The sequence below is a fragment of the Canis lupus genome, chromosome 8 (assembly GCF_003254725.2).
Source record: "Canis lupus dingo isolate Sandy chromosome 8, ASM325472v2, whole genome shotgun sequence".
Lineage (NCBI taxonomy): Eukaryota > Metazoa > Chordata > Mammalia > Carnivora > Canidae > Canis > Canis lupus.
In genome coordinates this window covers 11,573,299-11,596,143 of record NC_064250.1, presented here as the reverse complement: position 1 = coordinate 11,596,143, position 22,845 = coordinate 11,573,299, and the positions used below count along the sequence as shown (strand labels likewise).

Sequence of the window (22,845 nt, the reverse complement as noted above, 5' to 3'; positions counted from 1 at the left end):
TCAGAGTCCTGTGAAGAACTAATTTTAAGGGCAATGGGTAAGACCCTGTAAACAAAGTAACAGTAAATCCAAATTTTAAAGCACCAATGCTATCCTTTCATGTAGAGCAAACAAGAATGCAAGTCATCAATTAACCTCGTCTATAGCTCCCATTGTCTCCCACTGACCCAATAATTTCATTCCTAGGAATCTCTCCTAGGGCAATCATGGATTTACCTACTGAAATGCTATCACAGAGTTGTTTATAATGATGAAAAATTCTACCAAAAAAAAATCAAAAGAAAGGAGATTGGTTTTTGAATCACTGTATTATACACCTGAAACTAATATAACACTGTATGTTAACTGTACTTGAAAATTTTTTTAAAAAGGAAATTGATTTAACATGATATGATATTTCATATAATGAAAAAATATACAGATGCCAAAAATGACACAGCACAATGTATTTCATAGCATCAGATATTCAAGACACATTGTTAACCGAGAAAAAGTAAGTTATAGGAGAGTTCTATAAAAAATGATTGTCATGTATACTCAGAAAGAAAGAAGTAAAAAAGATGTCAAAGCTGCTTATAGTATTTTCTATAGGTGACAGCATTACAAATGATTTTTAATACTGTTTGCCTGTATGCTTTAAATTTTCTCCACTATAGATTCATTTTTCTTGTGAAAAAGAAAAAAAGTAAAGTGAAACAACAACAAAGAAATGAAGTCAGTGTCCATAGCAAAACGATAGTCAGAGAGTGCAGGTCAAAGTATGCATAGTAAATAATATAAAGTACAATATCAAGGTGACTGAAGAAGATCAATATCAAAGGAACAGGATCTTTAGACTCCCAGAATTCTTTTTTTTGTGTGTGTGTAGAGAGAACTTCACTTCATCCACACCCATCATTCTCTTAGGTCTCTATATCAGGTAGCTAGGTGCTACTAGCCAGAAACTATCATTAATCAGTGGTTATTAAGACTTTTAACTCTTTTTTTTTTTACTTGATTACTTTTTTAAGTATACTAGACTTGAAATAAAAACATGGGTGAGGGGAAGATATTCAACAACTGAAATGAATGGGAACATAAACTACTCATCCTCTCTTCCTCTTAATTCAATCAAATGTGTCCCAGAGTGTGGCTGAATAGATCACCAACCCCCTTCTATATTTTCATACAGACTCACAAGGGAGGGATTTTCCTGAAGACAGATTCTCCCAATTGATAAAGTAAGATCTTGTTTATGTCCAGTAGTGACCTTCATACCCCAGGATTCAGAATCTTCCACTTTCAAGCTACTCCAGCCTTTGAGTAATTACCAGAAAAGGGAAGACATTTAAAGGGAATTCAGTGCTCCTTTGGGGGTACACTTTACATAAGTAAAAGTTCAGTCCTTCACCATTGCTAGGAATTCTTGAAGCAAATAATTCTTGCTAACTGATTTATATAGATGTTTACTTCCAACAATCCAAATAATTTGTACTGGTAGATTGCTTTTGTTCCTATGCTCATCCCTTTATCCACAGAATCAAAAAGAGCAAAATCTGTACATCTAACACATTTATGGAAAGTTTAATTCTGAGCATCACAGCCCAAATTAAAACATAGAATTCAGCTTATATCTTAGTTTTAAAAAAATCCATTTTGGTGTTTTGCCTGTTCCATGCTTGACTGACTCTCCATATTAGAACTGCCCTTCAGCAAGCACCAGACATACAAAGTGAGACAAAAGTTATTGAATTCCAATAATGTGGTTTTAAATCTACTCTCATTGCCCTTTTCCAGAGGCCCCTTTGGGAAATAAAAATGGATCAAAATAACATATCTGACCACCAAGTGCAGCAACCATCCATTATTAATGTCCTAATGACACATCAAAATGGAGGGTGAAGGATCCATTTGAACAGTCCTATAACACCAAGTCAGCCTCCTCAGAGGACTTTACATTGGAAATCAGCAACCAGCTAAGAAATAAATTCGATTTCAATGCACTTTCCAAACATCCAGATTAATTTTACCTATAAAATCATTTTTAACCTCATTGCTTACTTGGATTGACTATAAACTTAGTGAAGGAGAACTTTCTGATTACACACACAGAATTCTATTCGTACCTAACAATGAACAGGGTTTCAGAAAACACGCAAAAGGAAAAGCAGGACAATAAATGAGCTCTGAGTGAGCACAAATCTCAACTGAACCTCAGGTCATTCCTTTAAACATATAATCCATGATTAATAATCTCCTGCCAATAGTATCCTAAGTCATATGCTCCTCTACCCCTATTTAACTGCAGGGCAGAAACTATCTCGTGAATGTCTAGTGAAAATTTGGATGTGTACAAGTAAATTAATAATGAATAATAAAATTAAAGAAACAAAGCAAAGGGGCAAATGAGCTAGAGATACAGAAAATACGAATAAGAAAGGACTGTAAGAGAGATTTACAAGGATAAGGTAATTTATATTGTTTCTTTATGACTTAGACCTTATCTTCTTACAAAAAAAAAAGAGAGATTGAAGGTGGCTTACAAATAGTAAAGCATACTATTAAAGTTAAACAAAAAAAGCAGAAGGGAGAAAGATGAACTCAATGCTTAAAATGAGATAGTTGCTATATTTAAGCAGTCAGTTTAGCGCTATGGAAGGAGGAGAAAAATGTGTGGCCATAAGTAGATGGCTGAAGAAAAGACCTGCTGTGGGAAATTAGAGACATAAAGGAATTATCAATAGTTAATACAAGAGGGTAACAGTAGATGATCTTTGTAAGTAGAGTGAACTAAAGACTAGAACACCCAGGCCAGGAAGATGTTGCTTCTTTAGACTTGCATGACATCTTAATGACAATAAAATAGATTTTGAGCATGGCAGGCAAAAGCAAGATTCAACTGAGAGAGCCTGGTGCAGAGACACCTAGGCTGGAAAGGGCTGCATTCAAATCAGAGAGAGAATACTAATAAGGAAATTCCTAAGGAAATTTAGGAACTGGAACTAGTGAAAAGTGGACTCTGTAATTAAATTTTATCTATGTTGCTTGTCCACTTATACTACAGAGGATTTGTGCTCCAGGACTGCCCATACAAACATAAGAAGGCTCTCACACTGTAAGCAGAGGGTTGAAGGTATGTGTAGGATGCTATGGTCCAAAGGGACCGCTTTTCCTCCTTTCTCCCTTAGGTTGGTGCAAAGGTCAAGACTATCAGTGACCCTGAGGACTCTTCTGCATCTAAATGCCCCTGGGTGGTTCATCACAGAGCAACAAAGAATGAGGACTTGATTGGCTAGCTTGACTCCAGTGGTTTCCCTCAGCCAGAACTGACATGAAAAAATAAGTGGATGCTTCTCTGAAATGGACAAACATATGTTCAGGGCCTAGAGGCCATCTTGACATTGAAAAAGCAGTTAAGTACCTAATTATAATAGCATTCAGTTGCTATAGAAAGAATAGGCCTATTTAATGGAAAATATTGGAATAGACACAGCTTAAGATCTATAAATAGACTACAAAAGTGGTAGAACAAAGGCTGCAAACCACTATGTGAGTAGAAAGTAAAATAAGTGCACAAAAAATACACCAAAACATCTCTGGGGAATAGGTCTGCAGGCAATTTTTTCTTCATATATATAGCCCCATGTTTACTTATATATTACAGTTTATTATAAGGACCATGAAATACTATTTCAAAAAATAATAATTTGGTGGCTTTTTGCTGGCTTGTTTGTTCTTCAGCATATACACAAAGAACTTGCCTTTTAAAAATAGGAGGCAGCGATGAGCACGTTCTAGCAGAAAGATACGGTTAGTAGTAATCATGGGAGAAGAGGTGTTTGGAGGAAGGGAAAAAATAACACAAAGGTTTTTATCGAAGGCCCCTGGACCCTAAGTGATAACCAGCTCCAGATCCCCCTTTAGGTGCTCTGCCCACAAAGATCTTACAGCCAAATCCTCACTCACGAACTCACCCCAAAACTTCCTTTAAATGTAGCCAGAATACATTTTGTTTTTCAAAACTGTGGGAGGTCAGCTGCACTGCGGGGCAGTTGCCAGTGTTTATGGAATGACAGAGATTTCCGGGAGAGGCAACTTCACCTGGAATAAAGGAGTGTCGAGTAACATTCAGCAAATGAAAACTGACACCAGGCTGGAATGACCAGCCCTCAGAAGGACTATAAAAAGCCAGCAGAGTTGCAAGTCTCATAAGCGGGACTCCATTTGCCTTGGAGCCAGACTGCGCCTGGGAGTTCTGATCACTCTGGCTGCCAAAGGGCAAGCAGTGCCCTGATCTACCCTAAGCAGGAGGCTGGTGTCCTGGAACCACCTCCCCTCTTGGGTAAACACCTGGAGGAAACATGGGGAGGACAGTGTCAATTTTAACAATGCAACCTTCACTTCACTTGTATAGCCAAGGAGGACTCATAAAAATACACTCATGCACCAGGCAAATGGCCAATGGAAGAATTTTTTAAACTCTACTTAGAAATTAGTTTTCTTTTTTTTTTTTAAAGATGTTATTTATTCATGAGAGACAGAGACGTAGGCAGAGGAAGAAGCAGGAGCCCGATGTGGGACTCAATCCAGGACCCCAGGATCATGCCCCAAGCCAAAGGTAGATGCTCAACTGCTGAGCCACCCAGTGTCCCTAGAAATTAGTTTTCAACAGAGATAATATGAGTAATTCATTGCAAAAAAATTAGAAAAGACAAAAAAATTAACCACAGTCATCTACGGCCATACCCCCCCTGAATGCATCCTGATCTCTTAGAACAGACAAAAAAATTAATCACACACCATGTCTGTAGGCCCTCAAGAAATCACTGAATGAATGGTAATTAAAGAAATCACCAGTAATCCTACTCTTTATATAAAGTGGTAGATAACTTTCTATTTTCTATTCTATATTTGTGTTGTTTTTCACTCAGTGGCATATCATTAATATCCTTTCATATCAACAAATGTTTCATAATTCTCTATAGCTGCATAGTATTCCATTTTATGAAAATACAGTTAGAAAAAAATACAATGTTTTTTAAACTGATCCTCCATAGTTGGATATTTAGCCTTGGAATAAACATCATTCTCTTCAAGGCACAAATACCCTACTGTCCGATTACCAAATTCTGCTGGTTTTTCCTTTTGTTACAATGTTAACAAACATTGTATTACTGTATTACTTCTGTATTACTTCTCACTGGATCCCCAGAAACTAGTACAACTTTTTTATTACCAATAAAGAATGAATGAATAATGTCTCTTGCCTTTCCCCTTCTTTTGATTCCTATTTCAACTGCCCTGCTCCTGTCTAAACTACTAGCATAGTCTCTGAGCTGGATTCCTTCCTCCAATATGTCAACTGCCTTTCCCAAGACAATCACCCCTTATGAGCTTAATATCAATAAATGCCCCTTTAAGTATGTGATAAATTTCCCCTTTTGTTACATGATTCCCTTTAAAAAAAAACAAAAAAAAACAAAAAAAACTTAAAGGCTCTGCAATGTTGGGATAAATTCAAAAGTCTTTTTTTTTTTTTTTTAAAGATTCATTTATTTATTTTAAAGAGAGAGGATGGGGGCGGGAGAGAGTCTCAAGAAGACTCCGTTCTGTGCTGAGCACAGAGCCCAATGTGAGACTTGATCTCATGACGCCAAGATCACGATCTAAGCTAAAACCAAGAGTCAGACACTCAACCAACTGTGCCACCCAGGAGCCCCCCCAAAAGTCTTTATTCTTGTTTATCAAGGACCACCATAAAAGAATCCCAGGTTACTTTCAAATAGGAGGTTGCCTTAGAGATTTTTCGGTCTGAATCATCATTTCACATCTGAGGTAACTGAAGCTTCGAAGGTTCAGTGACTTGCCAAGCACACGTGGCTAGCTAGTGGCAGAGCTCAGATCCCTGGCCTGCAAGCCATGGCCTGCTCCTTCAGGCCACACCAGCAAGCTCCCAGTCGTCCTTGCCAGTTTCATCCCCTATCCAGAGTCAGAGGAGACAGTTTCAGACACTCCCTGAAATAAGCCTGACTCATTCTGGCTCTTGTCTTTTGCTCATAGCATTACCGTTGCCTAAACTGTCCTTCTGTCCTGCCTCTGTATGTGATCAAATCTTTTTCAAGACCCTGTTCAAGTACTTCCTTCTCTACAATGCCTTTCACAAGCCAAGCTGAATTATTTGTCCTCTGATCTCCAATGGCATTTGCCTGCCCCACTCATTCCAGCACTTAATTATACATTGCCTTGCAATGGTACATATTTCACAGCTGAGTGAAATAGCTTGCTGCATGTGTAGGAAGGAAAAGAAGGGAAAAATGGAAAAAATACTACAACGTGCTGAGCCAGCCAATTACATTCTGATACTGGAAGACACCACTTAATAAGCACAACCATCCAGGCATTGCATCTTGATATTTTCTTTAACCCTTTCTTATTCTATTTATTTGACACAGAGAGAGAGAAAACAAGCAGAGTGAGTGGAGAAGAGGGAGAGGCAGAGGCAGAGGCAGAGGCAGAGGCAGAGGCAGAGGGAGAAGCAAGCTCCCCACTGAGCAGGGAGCCTGATGTGGGGCTTGATCCCAGGACCCTGGGAATATGACCCGAGCTGAAGGGAGACACCTAACCTGACCAAGCAACCCAGGTACCCCCAACATTGCTTAATAGTTTGAGGCACTGGATGTTAAGGCCTTTGAGAGGAAGCACTATGCTTTACTTATTTTAGTATTCCTACAAGACTACAAATTTTTGAACATCTGGTTACTTTGCTATAAGTAATTCTACAAATGCCCAAAGTTTGTCACGCTATTATCCCCTAATTGACTGATACTGATGACAAATAACAAGCAATTATTGAATCGATAGACAAAACTGACCAAGCCAGAATGAAGATGACTAAGAATTTTACTTAACTTTGCCAACAAACAAACAAAAATCCTCTCATACAGTGAATTTACCTTATGCTAGCCCCCAGTATCTCTTCCTATTCTCCAACTCAGGAGAAGCACTGCTTTTTAGTCATGTGACTGAATTTTTAAAAAATTTTTCTTAAGGTCTTCCTAAGAAGTGTGTGTGTGTGTGTGTGTGTGTGTGTGTGTGAGAGAGAGAGAGAGAGAGAGAGAGATTATATATGCACACACAGAAAAAGAGATGGGGAATTTCTTTAAAGTGAAATAACTACGGTGAAATCTACATATGAAGAACAGTTGCAAATGCCATAAAACTATTACTTGTTATATATTGACACACGGGTTTAGGTTTGAATGTATGTATTTCTGAATCGGGCTGAGTAATTGGTATTTTCATAAATTTACTCATGTATGAATGAAGCATCCTTGCCTACTGGCCAGCAAGTCAACATGTGTCTAGATACTTACATATGCTCACAAAATCAAGGCCAGATTTATAGACATGGCATGACTGAGATTCAACAAGGAAGGATGCACATTATGTAGAAGTGATAAGGGCCTATCTCTCCATGGTGAAACATTTACCACTGTCTTTGTATGTTATCAGTCCCTGATATGTTATGTATATGTAAATATTTTCAATTTCTACACCAGGACAGAAAAAATAGAACTATGACTTCTGTTTTGCACTCTACAGAGCTGATTCAATATTCTTAGGATGGTTCCAATAAGTTTCTAACAGTTATAATCCCTTCTGTTCACCAGGACTTAGGACATTTCTTCAATTCACTGACATGGAAGAAGAGCTACATTAACTCTAGACTTTATACATTCAAAAGAAATGTTTTCTCTCAAAGTTGTCACTCTGTGGAGTTGTCTACCTTTTTCAACAATAAAGTTTAAAAAGAACTTTCTAGAATTCCACTTTAGGAACTGCCTGTAAGTCAAGTTATCAAGTTGCATAATAAAATGAATATTATATCTTCACATTTATTTCTTATTTTTGGCCAAAGATTAATACTCAGTTCAATAACCCTGCTTACTTCCCAAATACTTGGTCCTGAATAATATTTGCCTGTTTTCAAAGATGATTTTTCCTATTTAATGGCTAGAAATTAAGGCACAACTGAGGATTTTCAAAGGAATATGAGGAATACTCTGAAGATTTCAAAAGTGAATTTTTAAACTACTGTGTATATTACTGGACTCTGATTATGAAAAGGAGTATATTTGCTACAAATAGAATATGACTGATTAATGGAAAATTAATATTTATACATCTCATAAACAAGATATACATATACGTTATGCATATAACATAATGCCTTATACATAAGACTCAATAAATATACTTTTTCAATAACCATTCATAAAGACAGAATCAATATTATTGATTTTTCTTTTTGCCTCAGTCTCCAATATGGTTTGACACAGCACTGTTATTGATTCTGTCTTTATTTAAAATTTAAAATTTTGTTCATCATGGATTTGTCTGTTTTAATTTTAGTTTTTAAGAATATCACATTAAAGGGCACCCTCTTGGCTCAGTCGGTTAAATGTCTGTCTTTGGCTCAGGTCATGATCTCAGGGTCCTGGAATCAAGCCCCACATGAGGCTCCATGCTCAGCGGGGTGTCTGTTTCTCCCTCACCCTCTGTCCGTCCCCATGGCTCATGCTCTCTCTCTCACTCACTCACTTGCTCTCACTCTCTCTCAAATACATACAATTTTAAAAAAAATACTACATTAATATATTATTGGCTTTGATTACCAAATTTTTTGTCACCCTCTTAAATTTGTTCCTGTCAAGTCCTCACTTGCTTCAACCTAGTCTCAGCCTGCTTAGGCCATCACCAGTCAATCAACAGGCATGTGAGACAAATAAATGCTTACTACTATATGTCACTGAATTGTGGACTGGCTTATTATTCAGCAAGAGTTAATTGATAGAGCAATAACAAATATATAAGTCTATACAATTAAGTATTGGGGATAGCAGACTGTAAGCTATGACTCTGTTTTTCAAATTTTGCTGCTTTTCTGGAAAAATTAACTAGAGCTTATAGTAGATCGTGATATTGATCTCTAATAACCAATGCTCCTCTCTTTTAAAAGATTACACTTCCTCATCCCACTGATACCAGGCTTAGCCATATGACTTGCTCTGGCCAATGAAACATAAGCCAGAATAAAGCAGCTGGAATTTTAAGAGCTATGGAGTGGTTCTGTCATCACTCTTGCCTTCTTAGTTTCAAGAGACTAGCATCTCCCAGATGGAGATTCTCCTTCAGCCTGGTCCCAGATGACAGACACTGAGCAGAGCACCAAGGGATCGCCTGTGATAGTCATACAATGTGAGCAACAAATATATCTTGTTGTTATAGGCCAGGATAATCTAGAAGTTGTTAGTTGCCACAAAGTAACTCAGTGACTAACAACTGCACCAAAGAATAATTATTGGGAAGGAAAAGGTAAGCCTACCACTAGTCAAAGTTTTCCATATGCTTGAAAACTTTAAAGAAAATTTAATCAGATAGTAGAGTAAAATTAATACCTAGAAGTCAATACTTATCATATGTACAAAAAATAAGCTCTTGGGAGCTTTAACTGAAGATTCCATTAACGATATAGCAACAACAAAGATAAAGTACCTTGGAATAAACCTAAGAGAAATGTGGGAGATCTAAAGGAAGAAAACTTTAAAATATACTGAAAATGTTTTCTAAAAAATGAACAAATGTGATAGCAAAGCATGTTCTTGAATAGGAAGACCCCATGCCACTAAAATAGCAACTTTCCCTAAGTTATTTTTACAAATGTAATGCAATTCTAATACAAATAGCAAGTTTTTATTGGGGAAAGGGGTTGAAGAAAGGGGATGGGAATCTAATTCTAATCTATAAATGGACAAAGAACAGCCAGAGAAAACAACAACAACAATAACAGCAACAAAATGAGCAATGAAAACAGACTAGTCTAACAAATATTATAGTAGAAAGTCTCAGTAATTAAAACTGGCACATAAATGCGGACAGACAATTAGAAAGAATGAGTCCAGAAACAGGCTCAAATACACAGGTGTATCTGAGCATGTGATAAAGGAGTTACTTCAAATCACTGGGAAAAAAAATAATAACTAGATAAATATTTGGGGAAAATAACTAAGTTAAAAGCACTGTGTACCTAGAAAAATTACAAATAGATCAAAGATCTAAATATAAGAAATGAAAGTGTAAAAATTACTAAGAAAAATAGGTAAATGATTTATAAGCTTAGAGTAGGAAAGATCTTTTGGATTCAAATCCAGTCATTAAAAGAAAGGTAAACTTGACCACATTAGAAAAGGAAAACTTCTGCATAATGATGAAGAAATATACCTTAAGCAAAGTCAAAAGACAAATAACAAATATATATATATATATATATATATATGTTGTGCATATCTCAGGGCTTATTCCCCTACTCAATACAGAGCTCCTACAAATCAATAAAGAAAAGACCAACAATACAAGTAAAAAATAGGCAATGGAAATGAACACAGTTCACAGAAAAAGTAATAAAAACAGTCTTTAAATGTGTGAAAAGCTGCTCAATCTTTCTCATGGTAAGAGAAATATAAACTTAAACAATACCAAAATATCATTTCTCAGCTACAAGATAAAATTCAAAAATTTGATAACAAAAACTATTGGCAAAAGTGTAAGAAATAGGCATTCTTATGTATTCCTGGCTGGAAAGTAAATGAGTACAACTACTGGGAGAGAAATTTGACCATTTCTATCAAATTCCAAATATATATACACATTGTCTTACAATCGTATTTCTGAGAATTTATGGTTCAAATACATTTGCACTTTTTGTGGAATGACTTATGTTCAAGCCTCCCTACTGCAATACAATTTGCAATATCCAAAGACTGGAAATGGACTAAATGTCCATCAGTAGGGGACTAGTTAAGTAAATTATGGCAAACTCACTCAGTAGAATACTACACAGTTATAAGAAAGAATGATGATGATTAAAAGCTTCCATATTCTGACATAGTAAGTTTAAAAAACAAGATGTGAGATAATGTGTATAGGATAACATAAAAAGAAAATAAGAATATATATTCATGTTTCATTATAAATGTGCATACAAACTCTGGAAAGATCATTCCAAAAACCTAGGGAGAAGCTAGGCAGAAGGACTAACCATCTGCATTAGAGGATGGAATGGGGACCTTGCATTGTCTATCTTATAATATTTTTAAATTTTTGAACTCTGTGAATGTATTGAAAATACTCAAAAATTTAAGACAACAAAAACTCTAAAACAGTTTGCTATGGGTAGTTTAAAGCTAAAGGGTAGTGGTCTAATGATATCATCTTCAATAAAACTTGCCCTTGATAGACACTTATAATCATGTTATAATCAGTAGTCCATGGAGAACCATCACTCTTTATCATTAGTCTGCTTTGAGGAATATTATCTTATTTCTCCATCTAAAAAATAAAGCAGCTTATCCAAGTACTTCAATAATTTCACCATTAAGAGCACTTCTGTTACTATTCTTCTAAGCACTTTTTAAAAAGCTGAAAACTTCAATTGAGCAGACTGCTCATTATAACATAAAATGCAATTTATACATTGATTGAAATGGCTTGATGAGGACCTTAATAATCCTTTGCTTTGAATGAGGACCTTCAGTACATGGAAGGAAAAGGCCCACTCAAAATGATAATGCAGTGCTCAGAATAGTACTATTATTTGAACCATTCAGTAATAAGGCATATTTGTTTCATTATACTGGACTGCCTGTCATTTTCTAAAACAGGAGTAATAGGATACTGTCATCAAGTCATAGAGCAGCCTAGGAGAGCCAATGAGATAAAATATTACAACCATCAGGCTTTCTCCAAAAACTGTATTTACATGGGCAGAATTAAATGGGAGGCTGAGAAACACAGGGGAAGGAAAAAAGAAAAAAAGAGGGAGGCAAACCTTAAGAGACTCTTAACTATAGAAAGCAAACTGAGGGTTGCTGGAGGGGAGATGCATGGGGGATGGGCTAAATGGGTGATGGGCATTAGGAGGGCACTTGTGATGAGCACTGGGTGTTATATATGTGATGAATCACTGAATTCTACTCTTGAAACCAATATTATACTATATGTTAACTAGAATTTAAACAAAAACTTAAAAACTTGAAACAATACAAATAAAACAAAGGAACGACAACAAAAAAAGAGGCTGGGAAACAAATATAGGGGAAGAGGCAGGGCAGTCTGATGGAAGAAACATTACTCTAGGGAGGGTAGGTCTGCATTCTACTTATGTTTTCCCCTTAACTCACCCAGCATTTAGACAAATACCCACCATTTGCTTCAACGTGGATGGAACTGGAGGGTATTATGCTGAGTGAAGTAAGTCAGTCGGAGAAGGACAAACATTATATGTTCTCATTCATTTGGGGAATATAAATAATAGTGAAAGGGAAAATAAGGGAAGGGAGAAGAAATGTGTGGGAAATATCAGAAAGGGAGACAGTGCGTAAAGACTGCTAACTCTGGGAAACGAACTAGGGGTGGTAGAAGGGGAGGAGGGCGGGGGGTGGGAGTGAATGGGTGACGGGCACTGGGTATTATTCTGTATGTTAATAAATTGAACACCAATAAAAAAAAAAAAAAAGAAAACAAAACAAAAAAAAATAAAAAAAAATAAATAAATAAAATAAAAATTAAAAAAAAAAAAAAAAAAAACTCACCCAGCATTTAATCTGTCTGGGCATCAATTTCCTGCACGGCAAAGTGTGGTTAATAATATCTTATCTGCTGTGGTGCAGATTCAGTCCCACGCTCAACAAACCCATTTCCTTTTGCCCCTGGGCACATGCCTGAACCTGGGGGTGCCTCATGCAGTCTAGGTGGGGTCACATGACTGAGTACAGGCCAATGGAAGTTGGGTAGAAGGTATAGATTTCACTGCTTAGAGATACCTGGGTGGCTCAGGGGTTTAGTGCCTGCTTTCGGCCCAGGGCATGATCCTGGAGTCCCGCATCAGGCTCCAGTCCCGCATCAGGCTCCTGCATGGAGCCTGCTTCTCCCTCTGCCTGTGTCTCTGCCTCTCCCCCTCTCTCTGTGTCTTTCATGAATAAGTAATAAAATAAAACCTTAAAAAAAAAAAAAAGATTTCATTGCTTATATCCCAAAATCTCTTTGAGGATCCTCTATGCACTCTCTTCCATATCTGCTGGCTGAATTCAAAAGATCCAGTAGAGGAATCTGAGGACCTAGAAAATAGCAGAGCCTCTAGATCTGTACTGTTCACTATGATAGCACCTGAAATGTAACTACTCCAAATTGAGAGATGTACTATAAGTGTAAAACACTCGCTAGAGTTTGAAGACTTAATATAAAGGAAGACTTTAAAATAACTCTTTAATAATTTTATGTTGATTCCATGTTGAAAAGATACTATTTTCAACAAATTGATTACATAAAATGTATTATTAAAATTTATTTTACCTGTCCATTTCTACTTTTTTTGATACAGCTACTAGAAAGTTTGAAATCACATATGATTCACATTCACAGTTCATATTATAATTTATCAGACAACACCACCCAAGATGTAAGGAACCTTGATCTTTAAATGACTGCACAGAGCAGAACTGCTCTGCTACAGTTCTGAGTCATCAGAATGCACCTGCAAGGAGAAACTGCAAGGCTCAACTTTGCTTCTTTGGGAGTCCACCCAAGTGTTCCCTGTGTGCATACCTGCCCAGTTGAGATAAAGGAAAAAGAGATTTGTCCATACCATGGATAAACAGGGTGAAGGAGGAGTATCTTATGACATGTTGGTAGCTATGCCCATCATACCTTTAAATTCCAGAAACATTTGGCAAAACTGGTAGAAAAAAGGTTAAACGTTGGAGCTTTCTCCCATAGGTACTGATTAGCACTGTTAAGTTCTATTCTCCCATCCAAATCTTTATCATTCTAGCTAGCAATGGCACTCAAACCACAACTTACCAATCATGGGTAAACGCACTGGATGGATGCAATTTAACCACTGGCACCTGTGCAACCTGGATGGGGTGGATGTCCTCCTTCCAACTAGGAACTTAGTAGATGGATGTGCAGTATCCCAGAGGATTAGAGCATAGGAAATGGTAACTTGTTGAATATTATATTTCCCCTCTTTCCTTGTAGTAAGAATCCTTCAAACATTTAGCAGTATTCATTTTCACAAAATATCCATTAATAATCTTATCAAGTGAATACTGGGCAGCAATCTGTCAAATTATCAAGTCATGGGATATGTGGGGGTGCTAACTTCTCCACAGAAAATTGCTCAGGTTTTTGCAAGCATGATCATTGCTAAGAATAATCTGTTTATATTTCCTGTTTCCTGTTGATAAGTCCACGGTTCAGGCTGATGAAACATGTTAGTGAGTTTTCCATACCTCTTCCCATCTCTTTTTTCTTGTAAGTAAAGACCTAATCTAAGTGGGTCAAACACAAAGATACTAAAGAAACAAGAATCTAAGTCTCAGGTATTTCTTGGATATATCAATTACAGTTAAACTTTTATAGATAATAGCTAAATACAGATACATTGTTTCAGTTCATACAAACACAGAATCTTATTGAAAAGCTTTAATTTTCATCAGACACATATGTACTTCCTCAACAAGTTCTACTTTCAATAACGGGTATTTGGTATAAGTAAGGAGTTATCAACTATAACTGTCAGATTTTTAAAGTTAAAAACCATGTAACAAATGAACATTGTGCCGGTCTTTGTCTCTCCTTTTAAGTGATTAATGCTTCAAAAAATTAAGAATGTCAAATGGGCAATACTCATCATATTCAGTTTGACAATAAATATGTAATAATATCAAATATATAATAATCTGATAGTAAATTTATATAATATCCCAAATATCATTATTAGTAGTGATATTTATTTAATATTACTACTACTGTATCAAAAAATGTTATCAAAGTTCTATTCTAAGCATCAATATCAAGGCTATGTATTATCAATCACATTCATCTTCTGAACAGGTCAAATTATAATACATAGAGACCTACTGACATAAGCCCAAAATCAACAGCAGTTAAAATCTAAAGCAAGGAGCAGCTTTCCTAAATGTATAAAAAATGATAGTCCTAAATGAATGAATAAGAATGAAAATTCCTTCTTTTTTTCTCTCCTTTTTTTACATTAAATTTTATTTTTATGTGGTGAAATATGATTTGCATAGATAATAGTTTATAAGGCCTAAATGCACATCAACAAATAATCATAAAGTGAACATATATGTAACCACCATTGTGCTGAAGAAACTGAACATTGCTGACAGCAAAAGCATTCTCCATATGCCCTTTTGCCTAGAGGTGATCAAGCCTATTACTTTATGGTAATCACTTCTTGTTTCTTTGTTATCGTTTTAGCTAGTTTGTATGCAGACTTACATAAAATAGTTGTTTTCCTTATTTCTGATCTTTATATAAATGAAATCATACAGTATGTATTCTTTTGTTTCTTTCACTTAATCTTGTTTTTTGTTTTTTAAAGATTTTATTTATTTATTTGAGAGTGGGGAGAGAGAGAGAGAGAGAGAGAGAATAGGGAAAGGGAGGAGCAGACTCCCCGCTGAGCAGGGAGCTGGATGCAGGGCTCCAACCCAGGATGCTCTGATCCTGACCTGAGCTGAAGGCAGATGCTTAAACTGACTGAGCCACCCAGGCACCCCTCACTTAACATCATGTTTGAAAGATTTTTTTTTCATATCCTGTGTGTTTTCTATCATGAGAAAAGTTCTAATACACAGAACATATAATTTGTATGTAAAGTATAAAGAATAATAATAAAATGAACACTCATGTACCCATCACCTAGTTCTAGAAATTTCCCTTATTTTTAAACTGGGTTTACCAAAGAGTTTCTAAAATGTTTTGACAAGAAAAAGAAAAGGGGAGGAAATATGTAGAACTATTTACCAACTATTACTGAGTTGGTAGTTCAAATCCTCTAAATGTCCTTACCAGTAGTACAACCAAACCAGCCTAACCTCTCTATATGCCATCCCTTGAAGCTGCTCTGGCCTAGCTGGCAACTGAAGGTAATTTATTCCTGGGGCCAAGCTGCTGAGGCTACATTGTAGGGAAAGGAACAAAGGCATGCGTAAATCCCACTGAAGGCATGAGATGACGTAAGATGCACTCTGTTCTCAGTACACAGAAGGCTCTATGAACAAAATTATTTTGTTGCTCTGGTTTCAGTCCTATAAGCATATCACCATGGCCCATTCCTGTTCCCTGAGGATGCCTTAACTTCCCCCAATGCCTGCCATGGAGTGTCTTCTGGTAATAGTCACTTACTTTGGGTGATATCCAGCTCAGGACAGGGCTGAAGGACAACTCCAATTTCTTCCTATATCTTCCATACACAGAGGTAAATATTCATTTAACAAATATTTATGGAATTCCAAGAGCATGTAAGGCACACCATGAGATAATCTATGCTACATGGAGTATGGTAAATCTATGCTACATGGAGATAATCTATGCTACATGGCACACCATGAGATAATCTATGCTACATGGAGTATGGTAAATGAAAGCTCTAGTAAAACCCCAGTCATGAACAAAAAAAAAAAATTAATCATTAAAGATACATTGGTTACAAAGTAAATGGTAAAAATCTTTCTCTGGAAGAATAAAACAGGATATACATTACAAAATAGTTGCTACCCTTTGGGAAATGGGCGGATTAATTTATTTTGGGCTCTTAACATCCTGAGAGATCCTGTGAGTGCCCTCTTACATACCACCCACACACTGCCACATCTCATCCTAGGTGTGCAAAGACCCACAACAGGCCTCCTTCCCTGAGTACAGTAGCTTCTTCAGGGCAAATGGTGTTCATTCTCAAATTTCCAATGGGTGACATATGAGAGGGATGGACCTCAATAAATAACTAGCAAACTAATGAATAAGTATTTGCTGCCTGAAACATCAGCCAAAACCTAAAATAAAAGTTTAAAAATAAGTTCCCTTATGAAGTTTTCCCTTAACATAAAAAAGCCATGACTTAAGAAGTTGATATACATGTTAACTTGATTATTGAATAGCTCTAGGGACTCTAACCAGACAATCTTTAAAAAAAAAAAAATATCTACAAAAGGTAGAGAATATGTATAACCAGAAAAATGGATCCCATACCTAACTCAGGGGACATCAGTTGATATATATTCAAGGACAGATATTTAGCCAGCATGCAAGCAGTAAGGCCACACCTGCTGTTTGCTAGCATCCATTCTGACTGCCCAGTGCCCCTTTCATGCTACATGTTAAATATATAAATATTATGCAGTATATAGAAAGAAGGCTACTTACTATATAATGATAATCACATAACAGTAGAGATAAGATGGCTATAGAAACCCTGCACTGTGAAGACGGAATTGTAGAAAAACACCTAATAGTTATTAATGAATTCTACTTATCATTTAATTAATAAGTTAAATGTATTAATAAGTAAAATAGTTATACAGTTTATTTTTATGTAAATACCTTAGATAGAAACTTCCTAACAGAGAAAAGCCTTTAAAATAAAGCTGGAATGGCTACATTAATATCAGAATAAGTAAATTTCAAAGCAAAGAACATTATCAGGGATAAAGACAGTCATTTCATAGTGATAAAGGGATAATAAGCTCATTAAAGGGGCATTATAACCCTAAACGTCAATGTATGTTATGAGAGAGTTTCCAAAACTAATAGAACTGCAAGGAGAATTAGACAAATTCAAAATCATAGTTGGACATTTCAATACACCTCTCTCAATAATTGATAGGACAAAGAGACATAAAATCAGTAAGTAACTATAGATAGAGAATATTTTAACAACACTAGAAACCAATTTGACCTAACTGACATTTTGGAATTCTCTATCAAACAACAGCAAATGCCTATGAGTATTTACCAAGATACATAATAATCATAAAACAAGTCTCAATAAATTAAAAGATTCAAGTCATAAGAAGTATGCTCTTTGGTTACAGTGAAATTAAGTTAGAATGATGAAAACAATAACAAAAAGGTCTCTGGAAAATCCCTAAAGAGGTGGAAAATAACTAATACACTTCTAAATAATCCATGAGTCAAAGAAGAAATCAAAAGTAAATTAGAAGTCATCTTTAAATGAATAAAAATAATACACAGTATATAAAAACTCCTATGCTGCTGCTAAAGCAGTATCTAGGAGAAAACTTAAAGCACTGAACTTAGGTAAAAACTAGAACAATGATATCAGAAAATTAGAAATTAGAAAAAAATAGAGCACTGAGATAGCATACATAAAGTAACCCTAAAATTCTAACATGTATTTGGTCATTGACAAGCTACTATAGAATGAACCTTCTCAAAGACGTCCCAAACTCAGCTAAATACCAACCCTCAGCCATTGAGGATGTATGCCCACAGTCACCGGATCTGATAAACACTGTAGGTAGCACTTGGCGGAAAGAGTAAGTTCCTTTTAAGAGACCAAACAAAAAAGCTAAGGATTGAAAAAAAAGGATGTAACACATACTACCAGATTTCTTCACAGGAAATGACCTTTGATGATCATATTTTTAACAAAGATAGCTCTCATAATTGATGAGAATATTTGACTCTTGCTACTCTTGTTTTGGAGGTTAAGGCTAAATTTTCATTAAGATGAGTTTATGTCCATTAAACAATTAGAATGACCCACATAAAATCGCCATTTTTAAGTCTAAGACTGTCAAATATTGGCAATTTTTTATTGGTCAAACTAATAATTCCTGAGATTTAATAGATATGTTAGAAAAGCCATCACAGTTTTTCAGGTTTATTAAATTGACATAATGCACAAAGACTAGGATAATATTCTTTTCAATTTTAAGTTTTTAATTTCTTAAGTTTCAGACCATGATTCTTATCTCCAGAAAATCTTTCTATACCAAAGGCACAATTTAATATCCAATATATCCAATAGGCCACTCCCAAATCCTTCACAACAAAAAAACACATCCTTCTAGAAACACCTAAAAATCTTCATGTGATCATATACATATACATATACATACATATATATTCATATAGTGAAAAGGCAGGTTTTGCTCCTGAGAAATTTATCCTGGTTTATGCAATGTCAATTACCTCAATATAGAACCTGATATGCAAAAAGAATAATCAAAGCATAATTTATGACTTCCTCTTCATTTTACACATGGATTCCTTAAAAGTGATCAGCTTTCCAAGTATGGATTAAATCATTCCAATTTCAAATCCCCATTTGCACATATGTTTCAGAAATATGTGTCATATGATATGAGATATATGCATAAATTTGAAAAAATGCTCAAATAAATAACCCACTATAGGTGGAAGTTCCAAAGCATCATTTATAGCATTTACAGACTTATTTTATATGCCAGATACTTGGAAGCCAAAACTAAATCTGATACTTTATGATGTAGGTCAACATTGGAGTAAGACGAACAACAATACTGCAGCATTTTATGTTAATTAAACTAATATGGGGCACAAACACAGGAGGCTAAGTGAGGTTATCTGGAAAGAGTAGTGTTGATTTTCATCTTAGTCTAAAGATAAAACACAGACCTCATTAAGTGCTCTTAAAATATATGGAAACTACACTCAGAGGCTTAATATTCTCTCCCATTATCTCTCACAAATATAAAGGCCTGCCTTTTGGAGCTAGAATAAGGGAAGTAAACAGAAAAGAGGAAGATAAATTCTAAAGAGGCATTTCCCACATGCCAGAAAAATCACACTCTGTATGAACTCCATTAGTTTCTCTTCTGTCCTAGAATTTTAGTGCACTTGAGTAACATGAAGACTTTGATTTGGCATAATGTCAAGGTAGGGAGTAAAACACAGTGCCCACCAACATAGGCATGTCGTGTGCAGGAGAGACACTTGAGACTCTCATGTCCAACTCTGGAATTGAACAGTTTTATGAGCTCTGTCCATCTTACAAAGAATTCCATGTAAACAACAGCCTACCTGAACTGTGAGGCAAGTAGAGGTCCAAAGTATCGTGGAGTCCTACACAGACAGCCGAAATTTCATGTCCCTCAGCCAAGCCATCCGCTTCTGTTAGTTCCTCTACACCCAACCCACAGGTTAAAGCAGAGCACAGATAGCCCAGATCTTGTAACTCAAGCAGATTTGGTGTTTAACCAGCTGTCTCTGGTTAACCAGCTTTATGAACAGAGAATATAAAACACAAAATATAACTTTATTTCCTTACCTGAACACTAACAGGCTTTAGGCCTAACTGCCTAGAAGTTATGAGCTGTATAACTATAGTCAGGTTTCAAATCTTCAGTCTCTCAGCTCCCAGACTGCTAACTGGAATTCCAGTCCACATGTGCCCCCTCACAATTAGCAGGGTTATTTTAGGCGCTGACCTAAGTTCTCAGAGAATGTAAGCTGATGGCAAAGGGGTGTCTAATGTGTCAGTTGCTTGGTTACAATAGAAAGCTCATTTGAGAGGCTTACGATCTGTGTGCAGTACTTCCTCGATATCCCACCACATAGGTTTCTACTTTAGCTAAGGAGAAATGCAGAAATGATACACCGATCTTTTAATACCCACATAGAGCTTAGACCCATCATGAATAATAATAATTCAATGGAAGCATGTAAGTGACTTGGGCAATTTTAGAAAACAATATTAAGTTCTGACTGGCAGTATCTGGTCACATAGTATACCGCTCCACGAGAAGCCCCAGTAAAAGTAAACTAAGTGCCCGGAGTCTTACCAAGATTATTCATTCCCTTCCAGGCTCACATGGAGAAAGCTATAAATGCAAAAATACTCTGAACATTTTTCATAACTATTAAAGTTAGTTCCCCTTTAGAAATAGATACAGATCTACTAAGGCCTTGTATTTCTAATAAACTACTCCACCTACTGGTTAATATGACTGTCTTGTAGACACATATCTCATAAGAGAAATAACCCAAAAAGAAACAGTAGAAGGAAATTGCATTGTGCCTCCTTACCAGTGAGTTCCTCCATGAAGCACTGAGCATTCTGACTCCCAGAGACTACATGGGATAAATTTACAAAACTTTCAACTTCCTCATCAGCACCCTTCTCATGGTTTCCACAAAAGATAGAACTAAAGGACAGGCCTTGAATTTCCAGGAGGAGGGTGGATATAAATTAGAAAAAACAAAGAATTTCCTGAGTTGGAGATCTGCTGAGAAATCACTTATAGACAGAATTAACCAAACTTCATTCCAAGAGAAGTTTATTTAGTTTTTAAAGATTTATTTATTCATTCATTCATTCACTCATTCATTCATTCATGAGAGATACAGACACACAGGCAGAGGGAGAAGCAGACTCCATGCAGGGACCCTAATGTGGGACTCAATCCTGGGACTCCAAGATCATGCCCCGAGCCACCCTTAGCCACCCTAAGCTGAAGGCAGACATTCAACTGCTGAGCCACCCAGGCATCCCCCAAGAGAAGTTTAAATAAAAGGATTGATAAATCTATTAGGGAAGGTTAGCCATAGTCTCCCTAAAAAGAGAGCACCAAATCAGACAATCTGTGAGTCTTTTCTTTTGCCTTCACTACTGCTCTCTTAACTTCTTGACACTCAGCTCAGTGGGCACCTCCTTTGGAAGTCTCATAATTCCCTTAAGCAGGCTTAATGTCCCCTCTTCAATGCTTCCAGGCTCTGCTACTGCCTGATATCTTAATGATCTTTTTCCCTCTTTCCTAGTTCCTCAAGCAGGGAGCTCTGATTGGTAGTTGTGGTCTCAGGCTCATCTTTGCACAGCTGGCTTGACTGAAAACAGCGTGGGGCCCTTAAAAGATGTCAATGAATGTATGCTGAATAAATGAATTCTTGGATGTTATAGAATCAATGGAGTACCCAGGGCCTGCTTCTGAGTTCAACAAGCTGCTCCAGCCCTACTCCCATTCTCCTGAGATACAGTTTTAGTTAGGGTGACCAGCAGTTCTGAGTTGGCACCATGAACATCACATAGACCTCTTCATTATAAAACTCAGTGGCTATCTGATGAGGGAGCAAATGAATGAATAATGTCAAATCTTTGGTAAGAATGTAGTTAGAGTCCATTCCCAGCTTCAAACTTAAGCCAGGCCTGCTCTAGTCAATCAGTTCTGATGATAAATAGGAATCCACCTTCCCAAAGCCAAAAGGCTTTCACATAGTTCCCTCTCAGAGATGGAATTATTCCATTTCTCTAAACCCCAGCTCCCACTTCCTTTAAGCTGAGGTTCCTTCATATATGATAATAATACAAAAAGGGAAGACACATTCGGCAGCCAAAGCCAACTCACAATGTGGATGAATCACAGACTCTAGGGCTACAAACTGGTGCACTTAACCTTCAAATTCCTTGAATGTCTTTCAGAATAAGGAAAAAACAGCATATTTTCTACTAGAAATGATGAAAGTATTTGGACCACTAGAATGTCTTAGGAGTTAATTTGTTTTTTTGCCACTGGTTTTTATCTAGAATTTGATAGCATAGCCTGTGGCAATTTTTTTAAGAGAGAGAGAGAGAGATAACTCCAGTTCTGTGGTCAGTTATATCCTGGCTGAAAAAAAAAAAAAAAAGAAACATGCACTTCACAGGGTCCTATTTTTAATTCTTATTTAAATAGCTGTCAGCTTTTGCCAGCACAAAAGAAGAAAGGAGATAAAATCAAGACAAGAATTTCTGACCAGAACCAAATATTAACATCTGTATGGAAAGCTACGTTTATGTGAGAATTTACATATTTTTCAGAGAATTTAAGAAGCATTTAAACATTATTTTCTGTTAGTCAGCCACACACCAAAAATTTATATGCATAAATATGTACATGTATATGTACATGCCTTGGTAAATCTCTGATGCTTTCAGACCGATTCTTTTACATGCATACA

General features: G+C 36.3%; 1 protein-coding gene across 5 annotated transcripts in view; it reads right to left on the bottom strand.

Moving 5' to 3' along the window:
• Positions 1-22,845, bottom strand: part of AKAP6 (A-kinase anchoring protein 6) — a 539,834-nt gene that overhangs the window by 294,011 nt on the left and 222,978 nt on the right. Inside the window, exon 1 of one of the 5 annotated variants that reach the window (XM_049113621.1) lies at positions 20,180-20,309. The exons of the other annotated variants lie outside the window; for them this stretch is intronic. The gene's annotated coding sequence lies outside the window, so the exon portion shown is untranslated. Of the gene's footprint in view, positions 1-20,179; positions 20,310-22,845 lie in introns of those variants that run through there. 5 annotated transcript variants of the gene reach the window in all.